General features: G+C 40.8%; 1 long non-coding RNA gene across 2 annotated transcripts in view; it reads left to right on the forward strand.

The window, feature by feature from the left end:
• The window catches only part of LOC130362322 (uncharacterized), a 99407-nt gene that overhangs the window by 71936 nt on the left and 10397 nt on the right, over positions 1 to 17074 (forward strand). For both annotated transcript variants that reach the window (XR_008891359.1, XR_008891358.1), the window contains exons 2-3: positions 10024 to 10096; positions 15254 to 15475. This is a non-coding gene — a long non-coding RNA (uncharacterized LOC130362322). The remainder of the gene's footprint in view (positions 1 to 10023; positions 10097 to 15253; positions 15476 to 17074) is intronic.

Here is a 17074-nt window from a genome sequence, read left to right on the forward strand (position 1 = left end):
CTACTCTGTGCAGTTCCTGAGACAAGGAGAGATGTCAGCAGAGAGCACTGTTGCCAGACAGAAAACAACAACTCAACTTCAGCAGCTGATAATTATTGAAAGGATTAAGATTTTTTAATAGAAGTAATTTACAAATCTGTTTAACTTTCTGGAGCCAGTTGATATATAGAAAAAAAGTTTTTTCCTTGATAACCCCTTTAACCTTGTGTCCCCTCAAAATAAATCAACACACAGCCATTAATGTCTAAACCTAGGCAACTATAGTGAGTACACCCCTAAATGGAAATGTCCAAATTGGGCCCAAAGTGTCAATATTTTGTGTGACCACCATTATTTTCCAGTACTGCCAGTAAGGCTTTTGGGCATAGAGTTCACCAGAGCTTCACAGGTTGCCACTGGAGTCCTCTTCCATTCCTCCATGACAACATCACAGAGCTGGTGGATTTTAGTGTTCCCCCCTCTTTCCATTTGAGGATGCCCCACGTCAATAGGTTCTAGGTCTGGAGACATGCTTGGCCAGTCCATCACCTTTACCCTCAGCTCCTTTAACAAGGCATTGGTTGTCCTGGAAGTGTGTTTGGGGTCCTTATCATTTTGGAATACTGCCCTGCAACCCAGTCTCTGAAGGGAGGGGGTTATGCTCTGTTTCAGTCTATCACAGTACATGTTAGCATTCAGAGTTCCCTCAATGAACTGTTGCTCCCCAGTGCCAGCAGCACTCAGGCAGCCCCAGAACATGACCCCCCACCACCACCATGCTTGACTGTAGGCAAGACACACTTGCCTTTGTACTCCTCATCTGGTTGCCCCCCAAACACGCTTCACAACATCTGAACTAAATAAGTTTATCTTGGCCTCATAGGACCAAAGAACATGGTTCCAGTAATCCATGTCCTTAGTCTGCTTGTCTTCAGCAAAGTGCTTTTAGGAGGACAGTTATGCACACCAATTTGATACATTGTGTGTCGTATGGTCTGAGAACTGATAGACTGACACCAAGACTGATCATACAATTGTGACATGCCTGATTGACATGTCCTGAAGGTGTTACAGGACAAAACATCTTTAAGGTTTAAGGATGAGAGTCAGCTGTTAATCTGACAGCTCTGATAAAAGGCAAAATACAGGTGGCATATAGCAAAAGAGCCAAGAATTTAGACAGCAATGCACAGCAAGGTGTTAGCTAGGATTTTAGTATAATTCAGTTTTTCTCTTAGAGCATAAATAATGTTTACTAGTAGATCACGTTAGACTATGTGAGTAAGAGATTTTGTATTCATGCCCCAGGTCTTTTTCTCAACAGATGTACTCCCGAAGTACATCTGTTGTGAAGTATTAAACTCTAATGTAGGCCATGAAGTTTTCTAATTAAAATAGAAGTTGTTGTTTCAGTTTTATTGTGAGCTTCATATTTTATGTAAGTATTTATGACTAGTTATTGATGATACTTTTTAGGCACTTCTATAGCAAGAATAAAGATAGAGATGCTATTTTAGAAGATGGTGGCAATTATCAGTTGTGACATTTAAATGAATGAATGAGGAAAGAATCAGGTACAACTGATTCTGAATAGAATTTTCACAGTGACAGAACATAAGAAAGTGGCTGAAATATAGCTGTCAGACATGGTCCAGCACTGAAGATGAGGAAAGGTGGCCGGAATTACTAACTTCTGAGACACATGTGGGAGAATTTTTTTTTCTCTCTCCTTAAAGGATCTGTAGTGCTAATAACTTATCCCCTATCATGGGGAGTCCGAGAACTGGAGCTGCAACAGTCTGCCGAAAGGACCGTTTTGTCCCCAAGCCGCAGCAGACACGCCCCCTCCATGTATCTCTATGGGATTCATGGAGGAGGCATGACGGCTGCCGCGTCATGCGGGGAAGGGATGCCCCCTTTCCTGTACATTGCCACGGCCCTGTACTGAGATCACAGGGGGCCCCAGCACTCAGACCCCCCGTGATCTATAACTTATTTCCTATCCTTCGGATAGAGGATAAGTTCTGAGCACTACAGATCTCCTTTAAAGGAGATATCTCATGCAAAAAAAAAACTTGTCCCCTAAGTTATAAGCATGAGTTTTTGATTGGGGGGGGGGGGGGTCCGAGTGCTGTGACCCCCCACAATCTCCTTTATATGCCCTCTTCTCTCTCCTGGAGCGGCACGTCATGACCCTCGCCCAAAGCGGTGGCCACCACACTCCCTCCATATATCTCTATGTGAGAGCCGAATATAGTGGAATGGCTCTCCCATAGAGATATATGGAGGGGTGGGGGTCATGATGTGCCGGGGCTCCGTACAGGAGATCGCGGGGGGTCCCAGTGCTCGGACCCCTCGCTATCTAACTTAAAAGTTTTTTCCCCATGATACTACTCCTTTAATAAAAGAATATACCCTAAGGGTATGTTCACACTGCAGAATCTCCGTTCGCGGAATTCCACGTGCGGAGATTCCGTCAGGTGGTGGCTGTCGCCGAAGATACTTTGGCGGTAGGATTGCGGGGCACTGCGCCATCAACATTGACATCTATGCAGTACTTGCGGAAGGAATTTTTCATGTGCACAGCCCACTGTTCCAAAGATCTGTCAAATGCCAGTGCAGTTTAAAGGGTCACTGCACCCCTTAGTACATTCTGTGAGGGGTTTAGTTTCCAAGATGGGGTCACATGTGGGGGGGGGGTCCACTGTTATGGCAGCATGGAGGCTGTATAAAATGCACATGGCCCCCGACTTCTATTCCAACCAAATTCTCTCTGCAAAAGCTCAATGGCGTTCCTTCTCTTCTGAGCATTGTAGTGCGCCAGCAGAACACTTTACATCCACATATGGGGTATTTCCATACTCAGAAGAAAAATGGGGTTACAAATTTAGGGGAGCATTTTTCTCATATTACCCCTTGTGAAAATGAAAAATTTGGGGTAACACCAGCATTTTTGTGGAAAAAATCACATTTTTCATTTTCATGTCCAAATTTAGCGAAAATTTGTCTATCACCTGTAAAGGCTCACTGTACCCTTTGTTGTGTTCCTTGAGGGGTGTAGTTTCCCAAATAATGTGCCATTCACTCTCCAAAAATATCATTGTATCCCTGTAGTGTGCCAGCAGAGCACTTTACATCCACATATGAGGTATTTCCTCACTCGAGAGAAATTAGGTTACACATTTTGGTGACTTGGGTCTACAAGAACATGCGAGTGTAAAAAATGAAGATCTTGAATTTTCTATCCACCTTGCTGCTATTCCTGTGAAACACCTAAAGGGTTAATAACTTTCTTTTAATGTCATTTTGAATACTTTTAGGGGCACAATTTTTATAATGGGATTCATTATATTTCTAACATAAGGACCCTCAAATTCACTTCAAAACTTAACTGGTCCCTAAAAAATTCTGATTTTGAAATTTTCGTGAAAAATTTGAAAATTGCTACTGAACTTTGAAGCCCTCTGATGTCTTCAAAAAGTAAAAACATGTCAACTTTATGATGAAAACATAAAGTAGACATATTGTTTCTGTGAATCAATATATAATTTATTTGGAAAGTCCATTTTCCTTACAAGCAGAGAGTTTCAAAATTAGAAAAATGCTAAATTTTCAAATTTTTCATGACATTTGGGGGTTTCGCTGAAAATTTACCTCTAACATAAAGTAGAATATGTCACGAAAAAAAACTATCTCGGAATCAAATTCGTAAGTAAAAGCATCCCAGAGTTTTGTGACAGTGGTCAGATGTGCAAAAAATGCTCTGATCCTTAAGGTGAATATGGGCTTGGTCCTTAAGGGGTTATAACATCTGTTAATGTCAGTTATTTTATAACCATTGCCATTTAATATTTCTACTAGTAGCAATAACGGATAAAATAATGGATAAAAATAACTGAGTTACTTGCTTCACCATAGACTTTCATGTTTAATTACTACATCCATTGTTACATCCGTTATTTATGACAGAAAAAAAAATTCTGCATGCCCGTCTTTTCTCTGTTCAAAAGTAAAGCAAATTATATGCAACGGACAATAACAGAGTACAGCGGAGATTAAAAAAAGCCCATTGACATGAATGGGATCTGTTACCTTCTTTTTTAATCCCCGTCGCTCATTTCTATAAGGCTATGTTTCCACTTGTTTTTTTTTTTTTTTTTTTTTACACTTAAAAGAAACGACAGCAAAAACACCAGAAAAACTGCCACAGGTTTTTCCTACGTTTTGGCAGTTTTACTGGTGTTTTTTCCGGCATTTTTGACTTTGAGTGGAAATTGCATTTTTGGAAATTTTTATGTAAATTTGTTGGGTACCAAAAAAAAAAAAAAAAAAAGATGCAGTAGGGATGGGAAAAAACTTATTTAACTAAATAATTTTTTTATAGCGAAATTTTTATACATTTTTAATAAAGTGCAAGTGTCTGTTTCACTTTTTTTCTCTATTTTTTAAAATTTTTAGGTAGTACTTCTACTCCCAGCATGGAACAGACTGTTCCATGATGGGAGTAGTAGTACCTGTACTAATAGAAAGAGCGCCCTGGGTGTCACTCCTGACACCCGATGCGATCGTCTTATCTATTGCAGGGATGCGGAGCGGCTCTATACAGCGCTCGCATCTCTGCTCTGTACTCCGGCCGGCCAGTGATGTGAATTGATATTCACCTCACTCATTCATATTTTCCACCCAGAGTGGGGATTGGCCAGATGGTAGCAGCCAATCACAGCTCTCAGAGGGAAATATGAATGAGTGATGTTCTATTCACATGGCTGGAGTTTAGTGCAGAGATGCGAGCGCTGTACAGAGCCGCTCCGCATCGCTGCAATAGATAGGATGATCGTATTGTGTGTCAGGAGTGACACCCGCTGTGATCTGTCCTTAACTGCAGGTACTACTACTCCCAACATGGAGCACACTCTGCTGGGAGCTGTAGTACCTGCATTAATAGACAGATCGCAGCGGGTGTCACTTCTGACACCCAATGCGATCGTCCTGTATAATGTATAGATGTGGGCGGCCGCTCTTCTATGGTCCCCTGCACTGACGTATATATATATATATATATATATATATATATATATATATATATACACCTATTCATATTTCCCACAGAGAGTTGTGATTGGCTGGAACCATCTGGCCAATCACTGCTCTCTGCGTCAAATATGAATATGTGTACATATACGGCAGTGCAGGGGACCATAGAAGAGCAGCCGGCCGCATCTATAAATGATACAGAAGGATCGCAATGGACACGGGTCGATCTGTCAATTAGTACAGGTATTACTACTTACATCATGGAACAGTGTGTTCCATGCTGGGAGTAGTAGTACTACCTAAAAAAAAAGTGAAAAAAAAAAGTGAAAAACACACACACTACATTTTTATTATTGTCCGCTACATTTTTTGTGCCCTGCCCACACAAATGGATTGATCCCTGTTTAAAAATTTATAAAAATGTTGTTATAAAAAAGATAAATTGCGTTAAATACAATTTTTTCCATCACTGCTGTATCTTTTTTATTATTTTTTCTTTTTTAATAGTACCCTACGACATTTTACTAAAAAAGGTATCTCCATCACTTTTTTGGATCGCTAAAGTCCAAAAAAGAAAAAAAAAACACCTGAAAAAAAGGCAAAGTTAAAACCCACATGGCGCCAAAGTCTCAACAAGAGGTTGTTTTTGAAAACTGCCAAAGAGCCAAAAATTGCTGAAAAATGCCAAAAGGATAAAAAAAAATGCCAGACTGAAAAATGCCAAGTGGATATGGCATTTTGCAGTTCCCTATTGACTTGTAGCTAACATCTGGACGCAGCGTTTTTTCACAAAAAAAAAATAAAAATGCCATGCGGCAGAATGGGCATTTTTATTGTCGATTTTGCAAAAAAAAAAAAAACAAGTGGAAACCTAGCCTAAAGCAGATGAGAAACACTGATGTAAACCCAGACTAAGCAAGGTATTGTTCTTTATTTGGAAGTAGTGCTAGATTATTGTGTATTGGTATAAAGCACTGTCATGAAATATAATGCTATTTACTGATTGGTGGTTTATTGACTATATTGTATTGATATTTTTGCACTGCTGTATTATAGGTACAACACTCAAGCTAATTGTTTTATTTTAGTAATTGGTTTTCCCTGTTATACTGTATTATTATTACTACTGCTCTAGCGCAGTTAAAGGGGTACTCCGCCCCTAGACATCTTATCCCCTATCTAAAGGATAGGGGATAAGATGTCTGATCGTGGGGGTCCCGCCGCTGTAGACCCCCAGGATCTTGATTGCGGCACCAGGCTGTCATTACTGCACAGAGCACACTCGCTCTGTGCGTAATGACGGGCAATACAGGGGCCGAAGCATCGTGACGTCACGGCTCTGCCCCTCGTGACGTCACAGCCCACACCACAATACAAGTCTATGGGAGGGGGCATGGTGGCCATCATGCCCCCTTCCATAGACTTGCATTAAGAGGGCGGATCGTGACATCACGAGGGGCGGAGCTGTGATGTCACGATGCTCCGGCCCCTGTATTGCCCATCATTACGCACAGAGACAGTTTGCTCTGTGCAGTAATAACAGTGGGGTGCCGCAGCCAAGATCCTGGGGTCTACAGCGGCGGGACCCCCGCAATCAGACATCTTATCCCCTATCCTTTGGATAGGGGATAAGATGTCTAGGGGCGGAGTATCCCTTTAACTGACTAAGCATGTTTTTTTTAATGGTGAGAGCTCCATCTTCCCCAGAATAAAAGGATCAGACAGATGAAAAACAACTGCCCGATCCTTATCTCCCCCAACATTTCCCATTGAATGACAGAGTTATCTTGGGTTCATATTATGTGCTGTGTTTCTGTTTTAATTTCTCTGTTTCATTACATTTAATTTTGCTGCATACAAAAGCGCAGTCAACTACGCTACTGTATACAGCAAAAAAAAAGTAGACGTTGCAATGCATTTATTAGGTAAGTCAATGGGTAATGGATTCTGCTGAATGACATTCAGCAACATCTGTTTTAGCATCCCTTCAACATATACATTTTTAGATAACACAATACAAGAATGATAGCATGCACTCACCGCTGGGACTGTGTCTAGATGTCCGAAGGTCCGGGATCACATGACAGCATACCGGGATGTGCTGAAGCACTCAGAGGCTACGCCGGGCATTTCACATGTTTATGCGCGCTTCTTCCGGCCTCCAGAGGCCAGAAGAACTGCGCATAGTCATGTGAAATTACCGGCATAGCCTCTGAGTGCTTTGGCGGTTTTAACAGTTTTAGCGGTGAGTGCATCCTTTCGTTCTTGTATTGTGTTATTTATTGATCCTATATCTGGATTGCGTGCACCCCGCAGGTGTCACTCACGTTTTGCTGCTGGATCCTCGACTGCTACGGCATATGCCTCTCTTTGGATTGGTTCTGTAACACTTGCATTTAGCAAGGTGTGCTTTCCCCGGTATTCCTCCGCTATAAAGCATATACATTTTTAGCCTTTTTAATATACAACATACAATGTATATGTTAAAGGGGTTATCGGGGAATAGAAAAACACAGCTGCTTTCTTTCAAAAACCGCACTACATCTGTCTCCAGTTTGGGTTTGGTTCTGCAGCTCAGTTGCATTGAAGTGAATGGAGCCAAGTTGTAAAAGCACACACAACCTGGAGACAGACATAGTGCTGTTTTTGAAAGAAAGTAGCTGTGTTTTTCTATTCCTGGATAACCCCTTTAAATGTAGGTGCAGTATGAACCCAGCTTCAGGAGGCTGCCATACACATTAAATCTTCCAACTGTACCACAGTAGGTTTGTCAGACATTTATTGAATGTATATTTGTATTTGGTCATATCTATTGTAGTAGCCATTGGATTTTGTTCCTCAGATTTACATAGATAAGATATTTTTAACAAATCCAGAGAAAATTCATATGCTCTGTAGACATGCCTGTTATGGGAATCAGATTTTTATAAATCGCACAATTTGCTTGATATGCAATTAAATATTCCAATTCTTAAGCACAAACGGAATTCAGGATTGGAGCCATTTCCAAAACCCATTTTGACACAGTTATATAACCAGTTAAAAAAACGACTCATATGTATATTATGCCTGGGGATAAAGATAATTTGTAGGACACAGATAATCTACTGAGATGACCTTCAATACACCAAATATGTGACGAATTAGTAGGAGGGGAAGGAAGAGCATTATTAGTTTAAATAAAGGCTTTATCTTGAAAATGAAATCATAGTGATAGTACTACTGATACTATCATATACAGTATGCTGCAAAGTAGCATGTCAAATGGAAATTTAAGTGCCTGGTAAGTTCTGCCAGAGTAGGCATGGATCATTTTGTTCTTGAATTTTATGGTGGAGAGACTTTGGCTTATGCTACAGGGGCTGTAAAGTTAGTGTAGTTCATAATATAGTGTCTGTACTTGTGTGTGACAGATTTCTCTTAATTCTTATGTGATTTTCACCCCAATATTTATTTTTAACAGCATACAAAATTACTGTTGTCTCAGATTTTTCCCAGGTTGCAATTCGCCGAGACCTGACTCACTAGTCAGCTGATGACAGTGAGCCTGTCTGCTTCAATGGGTGGAGGGATAAATCGGCAACTAATGCAACAGCTGGAGGCACCCTGATTGAAAAAAAACACAGGTCTTTTGAATGGATGCAGCTCATTTATGTTTCAATGTGTGGGGTAGCTGATGTGTGAGGGAGGAAGATGGAATTATGGGATTTGTAATAAAAAAAAAGAAAATCAAACAGGAAATACCGGTTCACAAAATGCTAGCCACAGTGTTATGGTTATCTCACAACATAGCCATTTAACCCCAAGACAAGCGCATATCCTTCCTAAGAATGTCCATTACTGCCTGCCAGGTTCATACTAAAATCCCCTTATGGTGGATAACCCCTTTAATATAAACTTCAAACTACCATAAAGCTTGATTTACTAATTTGGTCATAAGACCTCACCAAGGCTTGGGGAATTCAACCACTGCAGGAGGTCTGAACAGGGTCAGAATAACTTGGGGTGCCCTGATCACACACCTTTTATCAGTTTCTTGATATGGCTTCCTATTTCCAAAATAAGGTGGTTTATACTTTGTCTGACAATTCAGGGAATCCATCAGATGGGCGTGAACTAAATTTTAATAATGGAAGTGACTATTAGGTGATGGGCAGGATTATACTGTCAAGGGGTATTTATTAGGCATACCCACCCCTTCAATGTACGACATTCACACCCCCTGGGTGTATAATTCTTACCCATCCCATTATTAAAATTAAGTTCACACCCATCTGACTGATTTCGAAGAACTGTAAGACAAAATATAAACCCTCATATCTCAGGAACTGGAGGGTGTTTCAAGAAACTGCAAAAGGGTGTTTGATCAAGGCACCCTAAGCTATTTAATGTTACTCTTATTTTTTGGATTGGCCAAAGGTCCTCTCTAACAGGCAGTACTCCCTGGGTAGCATTAACATATTGAACACTGTAATTTAACAATGTCTTTAGCAATATGTGTTTGCTCTCTTTAGTAGTCTCTGTAGCAGCTCTCTTTAGCAGTCTCTGTAGCAGCTCTCTTTAGCAGTCTCTGTAACAGCTCTCTATAGCAGTCTCTGTAGCAGCTCTCTTTAGCAGTCTCTGTAGCAGCTCTCTTTAGCAGTCTCTGTAGCAGCTCTCTATAGCAGTCTCTGTAGCAGCATCTGTTGCTAGCAATCTCTTGCTGTTAGATGCTGCAAAAAGCTCTTTAGGCAAAAAGCTTCTAATAGTCAGACCCATCCTTTGCAGTGTGTGATCAATCCCAGTACTTGACCAAGTTAAAGGACTTTACTAGGACTGCCCATAATGTAGGTTTTAGAGAAAGGATATGGCTGGTAGGCTCTTTAAGTAGGGAATGAATAAAACAATATAAGATAGAGGGCAAAATAGTGAGAAGAAGAGAAAATGGTAGTTGGGTAGGAAATGTAATTTGGTGAAACTTATAGAGAACAAAAATTATTGATACTGCCTGAGTGTTTTTTGTTCTTGCAGAACAGCAGCTGGTGCATAACCAGGAGGACACAAGCAGTTGGACCCATTTTGATCAGCCTAGGTAGTCATGAAGGTTGGTCAGCGCAAACAACAATTAATTGGGGGCCAGCTGGGTGCAGATGGGCAAAGCTGGCAAAGTCAGACTAAGTCTGACTAACTGATAATTAGCAGCGGTAAGGCCAAGGGTCATTGAGCCCCCACTTGGCCGTATGGTGCAGTCATTTATTGAGCTCTACAACAGAATAATTTTTCTGTAAAATAAAATGTTGCTGACCCCACAATTTTTGACATAGTATACTGTTTAGTGTGTTTATTGGAGTTGGTACCCATTTTTTATCTTTTCTTTTCCTGATTTTCTACCAGAACGACCTATGCTGAAATAGTATAGTAAAGCAGAATCTGTACAGCCATTTAGCAAAAAATTTAGCCATTTACAGTTCAAAAAATTGTCCACCCTCCCCATTTTTTTGTTTTATGTTCCATTTATAATCTAAGCTGAGAAAAAGTGCATCCACATATATGAGCGAGCGTGCACGAATATTTCAAGAGATTAAGGGGGAGATTTATCAAAACCTGTCCAGAGGAAAAGTTACCTATAGCAACCAATCAGATCGCTTCTTTAATTTTTAAAGAGACCTCGGAAAAATGAACAAAACAATCCCCCAAAGACCTCTGGCTCCCCTGGAATGGGCATGAAATAGTGTTCTAGGTTAGCAGCCGCCCCCCAATAAAAATAATGCTGTTGGTATTTCACATCCAGAATGGATAGGTTTTCCAACTTTAGTCATGTGTGGGGCAGATTTATGAAAAGCAAGTAACAATCCTGTAAGGCTAAGTTTCCTTTTGTTTTTTGTTTTTTTTTGTGCATTTTTCCCCAAAAAATGACAAAACGGCCCCTGTCTAAAAAAATATAAAATTTGTTAAATACATATTTTTCCATCACTACTGCATCCTTTTTTTTTTTTTTGTACCCAACAAATTGCCAAAAATTCTATTTTCACTCAAAGGCAAAAGGCGCCAGAAAAAAAAGCTAGGAAAATGCTGTGGCGTTTTTTCTTGCGTTTTTTTTTTGGGGGGCCAGAAAAAAATCAAGTGGAAACTTAGCCTTAAACTTATTGTCCTGTACTCTGTTAAGAAATTCTAAACATTTATTCCTCTCAAAGCAGACATTAAAAAGACTTGCAAAAACATATAACATACTGGCCCTTATTTACTAAGAGTGTAGTGTAGGTTTCTTTGTGGGTTTTAATTCCCTACAATTTATTTTCCACTGTATTTACTAAGGTTTCCCTACATTTTCCACTTTCCCTACATGCTGCTTTTTTTTTTACACCTGCTCTGATCTGTAGGGTTTTCCTCAGCTGAAATCCACCACATTTTATGTGGAAACCTTAGTAAATATGTTGTTTTTTTGTGAAAATGTCGGGAACACGCCCCTTTTCGGTGGCCACCCCCCCCCCCCCCTTTTCCTGCCGACCACGCTCCTTTTTCGGGTTTTCTTAGTAAAATGGAGAGTTAGTCAGGTTTTTTAGCACACAACCCAACAAAACTTGTGTGGTTTGCAATAGTAAATGAGGGCCACTGAGTTTGAAAAATAAATCCTTCCGGAGTTCATAGATGTGATATATTTTGTTAGTCTTTTTAATGTCTGTTCTGATAAGTTGTGTACATGCATGTCTGTTTCTACCTATTGTGATGAGAGTTTGTATGGTGTTAGCCTTAGCAATATAGGAGATAAGTGGAGTAGAGATGATACCTTTATTGGCTGAGAAGATTTAGATTGTAAGCTTTCAAGACCTCTTAGTTCCCTTCATCGGGCATCTTACAAAAAATGTGGAGAACATCTCTCTTAAATACAATTCTAACTGGCATGGTTACAAATGGGAAACAGATATGATCAACCCAGTGTAGGACAGTTCTTTGATCAGTCAGAGATGGTATATACAGTACATTGCATCTCTTCTGAGTACATTTACAACATGCATACTGCTTTCTATTTGTAACTATGTATGTTGCACATATACTCAAAAGAGATGCAATGTACTGTATAGATATACTATCTCTGACTAATCAAAAAACTGTTCTACACTGGGTTGATCATATATGTTCCCCAATTTGTAGCCATGCCAGTTAGAATTGTATTTAGGAGACATGTTCTCCACATCTATTTTGTAACATGCCTGATAGAGTGACCTAAGAGGTCTTGAAAGCTTACAATCTATATCTTCTCAGTTAGCTAATAAAGGTATCACCGCTACTCCATTTATCCTCTAGATATTATGTCATACAATGCCAGAACACAATGCTTTCCAGTTTGATAATGTCATTTATAGGCAGACGAGGGGCTGTGCTATGGGGACTCGTTTCGCCCCAAGTTATGCTAATTTGGTCATGGGGCAATTCGAGTCCCAGTACATAGCACAGTCCCCCGCCTTTAGCCCTTATATTATTTTTTACAGACCATTTATTGACGATTTAATCATTATTTGGTCCGGTACTAAAAATCTTGCTGAACAGTTTGTTAATCATTTAAACTCTAATGATTGGGGTCTATCTTTTACTTTAAATTTTTCTGATGAAAATATAGAATTTTTGGATTTGTGTATAAAGAAGGATTCCGTGGGAAATATTTCCACTGAAACCTTCTTTAAAAAGGTAGATGTGAATAGTCTATTAGACTTCTATAGCTCCCATTTTCCCAAGTGGATAAGTAATGTGCCATACGGCCAGTACTTACGTGTATGTAAAAATTGTACGAATGACTGCAATTTTTTAAAAACAATCAAAGATACTTCAAAACCATTTTTCCGAGAAAGGCTATCCAAAGAAAATGTTATCACAGGCTTACAACAGGGTGAAAAATATGTCTCAGGGAGATTTGGTAAATGAGAGACCAAAACCAGAAAATAAAACTATTGATAATACATACCGTATATACTCGAGTATAAGCCGACCCGAGTATAAGCCGAGACCCCTAATTTCAACCCAAAATCCCAGGAAAAGTTATTGACTCGAGTATAAGCCTAGGGTGGGAAATACATCATCCCCCCCTGTCATCATCCAGACCCCCGTCATTAACATCCTCATCATCATCACCGCCTGTCATCATCCAGACCCTCATCATCATCACCTGTCATCATCCCACCCCCCCCCTCATCATCCCCTTGTCATCATCCCCACCCCCCTTCATCATCCCCTTGTCATCATCCCCACCCCCCTTCATCATCATCCCACACCCCCCCTTCATCATCCCCACCCCCCTTCATCATCCCCTTGTCATCATCCCCACCCCCTTCATCATCCCCTTGTAATCATCCCACCCCCCCCTTCATCATCCCCTTGTCATCATCCCACACACCCCCCTTCATCATCCCACACCCCCCCCTCATCATCCTCTTGTCATCATCCCACACCCCCCCTTCATCATCCTCTTGTCATCATCCGCCCGCAGTGGTCTTCAACCTGCGGACCTCCAGAGGTTTCAAAACTACAACTCCCAGCAAGCCCGGGCAGCCATCGGCTGTCCGGGCTTGCTGGGAGTTGTAGTTTTGAAACCTCCGGAGGTCCGCAGGTTGAAGACCACTGTGGCCTTCGACATCATCCAGCCCCCTCTCACCCCCTTTAGTTCTGTACAGTACTCACCTCCGCTCGGCGCTGGTCCGGTGCTGCAGGACTGTCCGGTGAGGAGGTCGTCCGGTGGGATAGTGGTTCCGGGCTGCTATCTTCACCGGGGGCGCCTCTTCTCCGCGCTGCGGGCCCAGAATAGAGGCTTTGCCTGGACGATGACGCAGAAGTACGTTGGTAATGAACGTACCTCTGCGTCGTTGTCAAGGCAACGTGACTATTCTGGGGCCGGGCTCGAAGAGCTTAGAAGAGGCCTCCCCGGTGAAGATAGCAGCCCGGAACCACTATCCCACCGGACGACCTCCTCACCGGACAGTCCTGCAGCACCGGACCAGCGCCGAGCGGAGGTGAGTACTGTACAGAACTAAAGGGGGTGAGAGGGGGCTGGATGATGTCGAAGGCCGCAGTGGTCTTCAACCTGCGGACCTCCGGAGGTTTCAAAACTACAACTCCCAGCAAGCCCGGACAGCCGATGGCTGCCCGGGCTTGCTGGGAGTTGTAGTTTTGAAACCTCTGGAGGTCCGCAGGTTGAAGACCACTGCGGGTGGAGAGTTCACTCGAGTATAAGCCGAGGGGGGTGTTTTCAGCACGAAGAATCGTGCTGAAAAACTCGGCTTATACTCGAGTATATATGGTACAAATTTAATTTTATTACAGATTATACTTGTGCAGCAAATAATATCAAAAATATTATTTCCAAAAATTGGTTAATTTTGAGGAACGATCCTATCATGAAAGATGTTTTGCGCCCCAAACCAGGAGTAACATTCCGTAGTTTAAGAAATTTGGTTGCCCCGAGCAAAATGAGAACCGATGCGGTTCCATCCGAGTGGATAGTGACAGATGCATCAGGCACTTTTCCATGTGGACGTGCCCGTTGCATGTGTTGCTCCCTTACCGGTGGTCCGACTACGTCTTTCATTTCTAATGTCACTAAAGAACTTTTTTCTATTAAGGGATACCATACTTGCGATAGTTCATTTGCTGTGTATCTCCTGATATGTGATTGTGGACTCCAATACGTTGGCCGCACAGTTCAGACTGTGCGGTCACGTATGAATAAACATAGGTTTAACATCAAAAATGGATTCCTATTAAATAGTGTGTCCGGACACTTGTCATTTAAACATGACAGGTGTATTAATAAACTAAAGTTAACCATACTTGAAACCATCCCCTATAACTTTCCTAATCGAACCCAAAGATTAAATAACAGGCTTTTTGGATTTTCATTCTCTCCACGTTAGTTCCAGATGGTCTTAATGAAACATTAGAAAATGCCCGTTGAGACAAATTTTTTCGCCCCTTTTTTATGGTTGTTTTTTTTATAATATATAGGTACACGTTTTTTGTATATATACATTTTTATCTATCTTTTTATATAAAAAATTTTTTTATATTTTTGATATCTTCTTTTTGTATGATTTATTGTCTTATCGACATATGTAAATCCTTGTTTGATTTTAGCATGTGTCTTTAGTGTCCATTTTTGCAATGTTTTAGATATAATTAATATCAGTCTAAGTCTAAATTGTAAGGGGTGAATCCTTTCCCCCCTTGAAAGGGTTAAGGATTCTCCCTATATAAACTGCACACCGTGTTCTAGTTCTCATGCCTGATGAAGCGGAACCTCCACGAAACGCGTTGCATTATGGGAATAAAGTAGAAGTTTTACTCTCACCTTGGTTTCAAGCGCCTCTTTGACTCTGCCTATATTGGAGGAAATTGGATTGGATCTGTATCTGTGAAAGGTGGAGCGGCTGCTGGAACTCTACGCTGTATGCACTCTTATCCATGGTTGTACTTGGACGCAGTACAACCCGACTTGGTAAGCGCACATTCACATTCAGCGTTACCTGTACACCTGCGGTATCACACTAGGGAGCGCTTCCTGCTCTGTTTTTTATTCTAATACAATGCCAGAAGAAGAACCCAGGTTGAAAAGCTCTCAATGTAACATTTAATTTATGTTTACAACTCAAAGGTATCAAACTGTAAAACTGTTTCTCTCTCTCCTTCTCTCTCTCCCTCTCTCTCTCTCACTCTCCTTCTCTCTCCTTCTCTCTCCCTCTCTCTCTCCTTCTCTCTCTCTCTCCTCTCTCCTTCTCTCCCTCTCTCTCTCCCCTTCTCTCCCTCTCTCTCCTTCTCTCTCCCTCTCTCTCTCTCTCTTTCAATTGGCTGACACCTTACAAATTTTTATTTGTGAATGATCATCTTTTAAAGATAAATGATAATTTAGTTTACCATTGATCTGTTACTAACTTACACACAGTTATTATCCTGATGTGGCCACTTATAATGGGAAGCATTTACAACAACCTGGATACTTTGTATTTGTTCTTCATTTTGTCACATCTGGCATTTCTGAATCCATGTTGCAATATCACATGTAAAAGCAAATGTGAATAAACTATATATAGTGGTAACCAGTCACCAACCACTGATGATAAAGGTGCTTGCCACACATCATGCAGCTGCTGAAATTACCTGTATAGGAAATGTACATAGTTAAGAATAATAAACAATGGCACTTTGTTCTAGCTGACAAACAGGTTAAAACAAAATAAAAAAGAATATGACTGAAGTTTGCAGCTTGGTTTTGTATACCAGAAAGAACTCTGCTGTTTTATGTGTCCTATTATTTTCATGGTAACAATAGAATACTGTGTGAATTGTACATACCTGTGACCACAGGTTTTATCTTTCCAGGGGAACACTCTCACCACAGCTTCTTGTGACTCACTATTGGTGGGTCTTTTATGATTTATGACTGTTTAGGAGATCTGTTTTTATCGGTTGCTTGACATTTCCCTACAATGAAGAAAAATAATGAGCATTATGTTCAGAAATGATAGTAACCTATGGATGTAAAATGTTCTGAGGTTTATAGTTCTATGATATTTTGATGTTGAACCAAAACTATTTTTCTTCATAATATAAACTAGAAGACTTCCTGTTGCCAGCCACAACCCTGTCTAGCACTTTATCGAAACTGAGCTGTGCTCAGATGCAATGTTATGGGTTATAGCTAGGTGCTTTTTTTGATAGAAAACCATATTTGGAGCTACCCAGTCAGATTGTTGTATGTTAATCTCCCCCAAAAATTATGTAGTTATTTGATATGTGGGCAATACATACATATATATTGTAAGGATTTCACCCTGGGGATAGCTCTGGGATCATCCTTGACACAGCCACAGACACATTTCTACTTCATTCACCAGACAAACAACAATTCTTTATGCAAGTCTGGCACCTCACCAGCTTTATTAGACAGGTTGCAGGATAAATAAAAACATAAGACAGGAACAAACAAAACCCTAGACCATCTAGTCACTAACGAAACAATCCAGCGTGCCCTGACTATCAACTGGTGGGCTTTTCCTGGCCAGTTAAAGTTATGCCTCCTGCAACCTTCTACTCACTG

The sequence above is a fragment of the Hyla sarda genome, chromosome 3 (assembly GCF_029499605.1).
Source record: "Hyla sarda isolate aHylSar1 chromosome 3, aHylSar1.hap1, whole genome shotgun sequence".
Classification (NCBI taxonomy): domain Eukaryota; kingdom Metazoa; phylum Chordata; class Amphibia; order Anura; family Hylidae; genus Hyla; species Hyla sarda.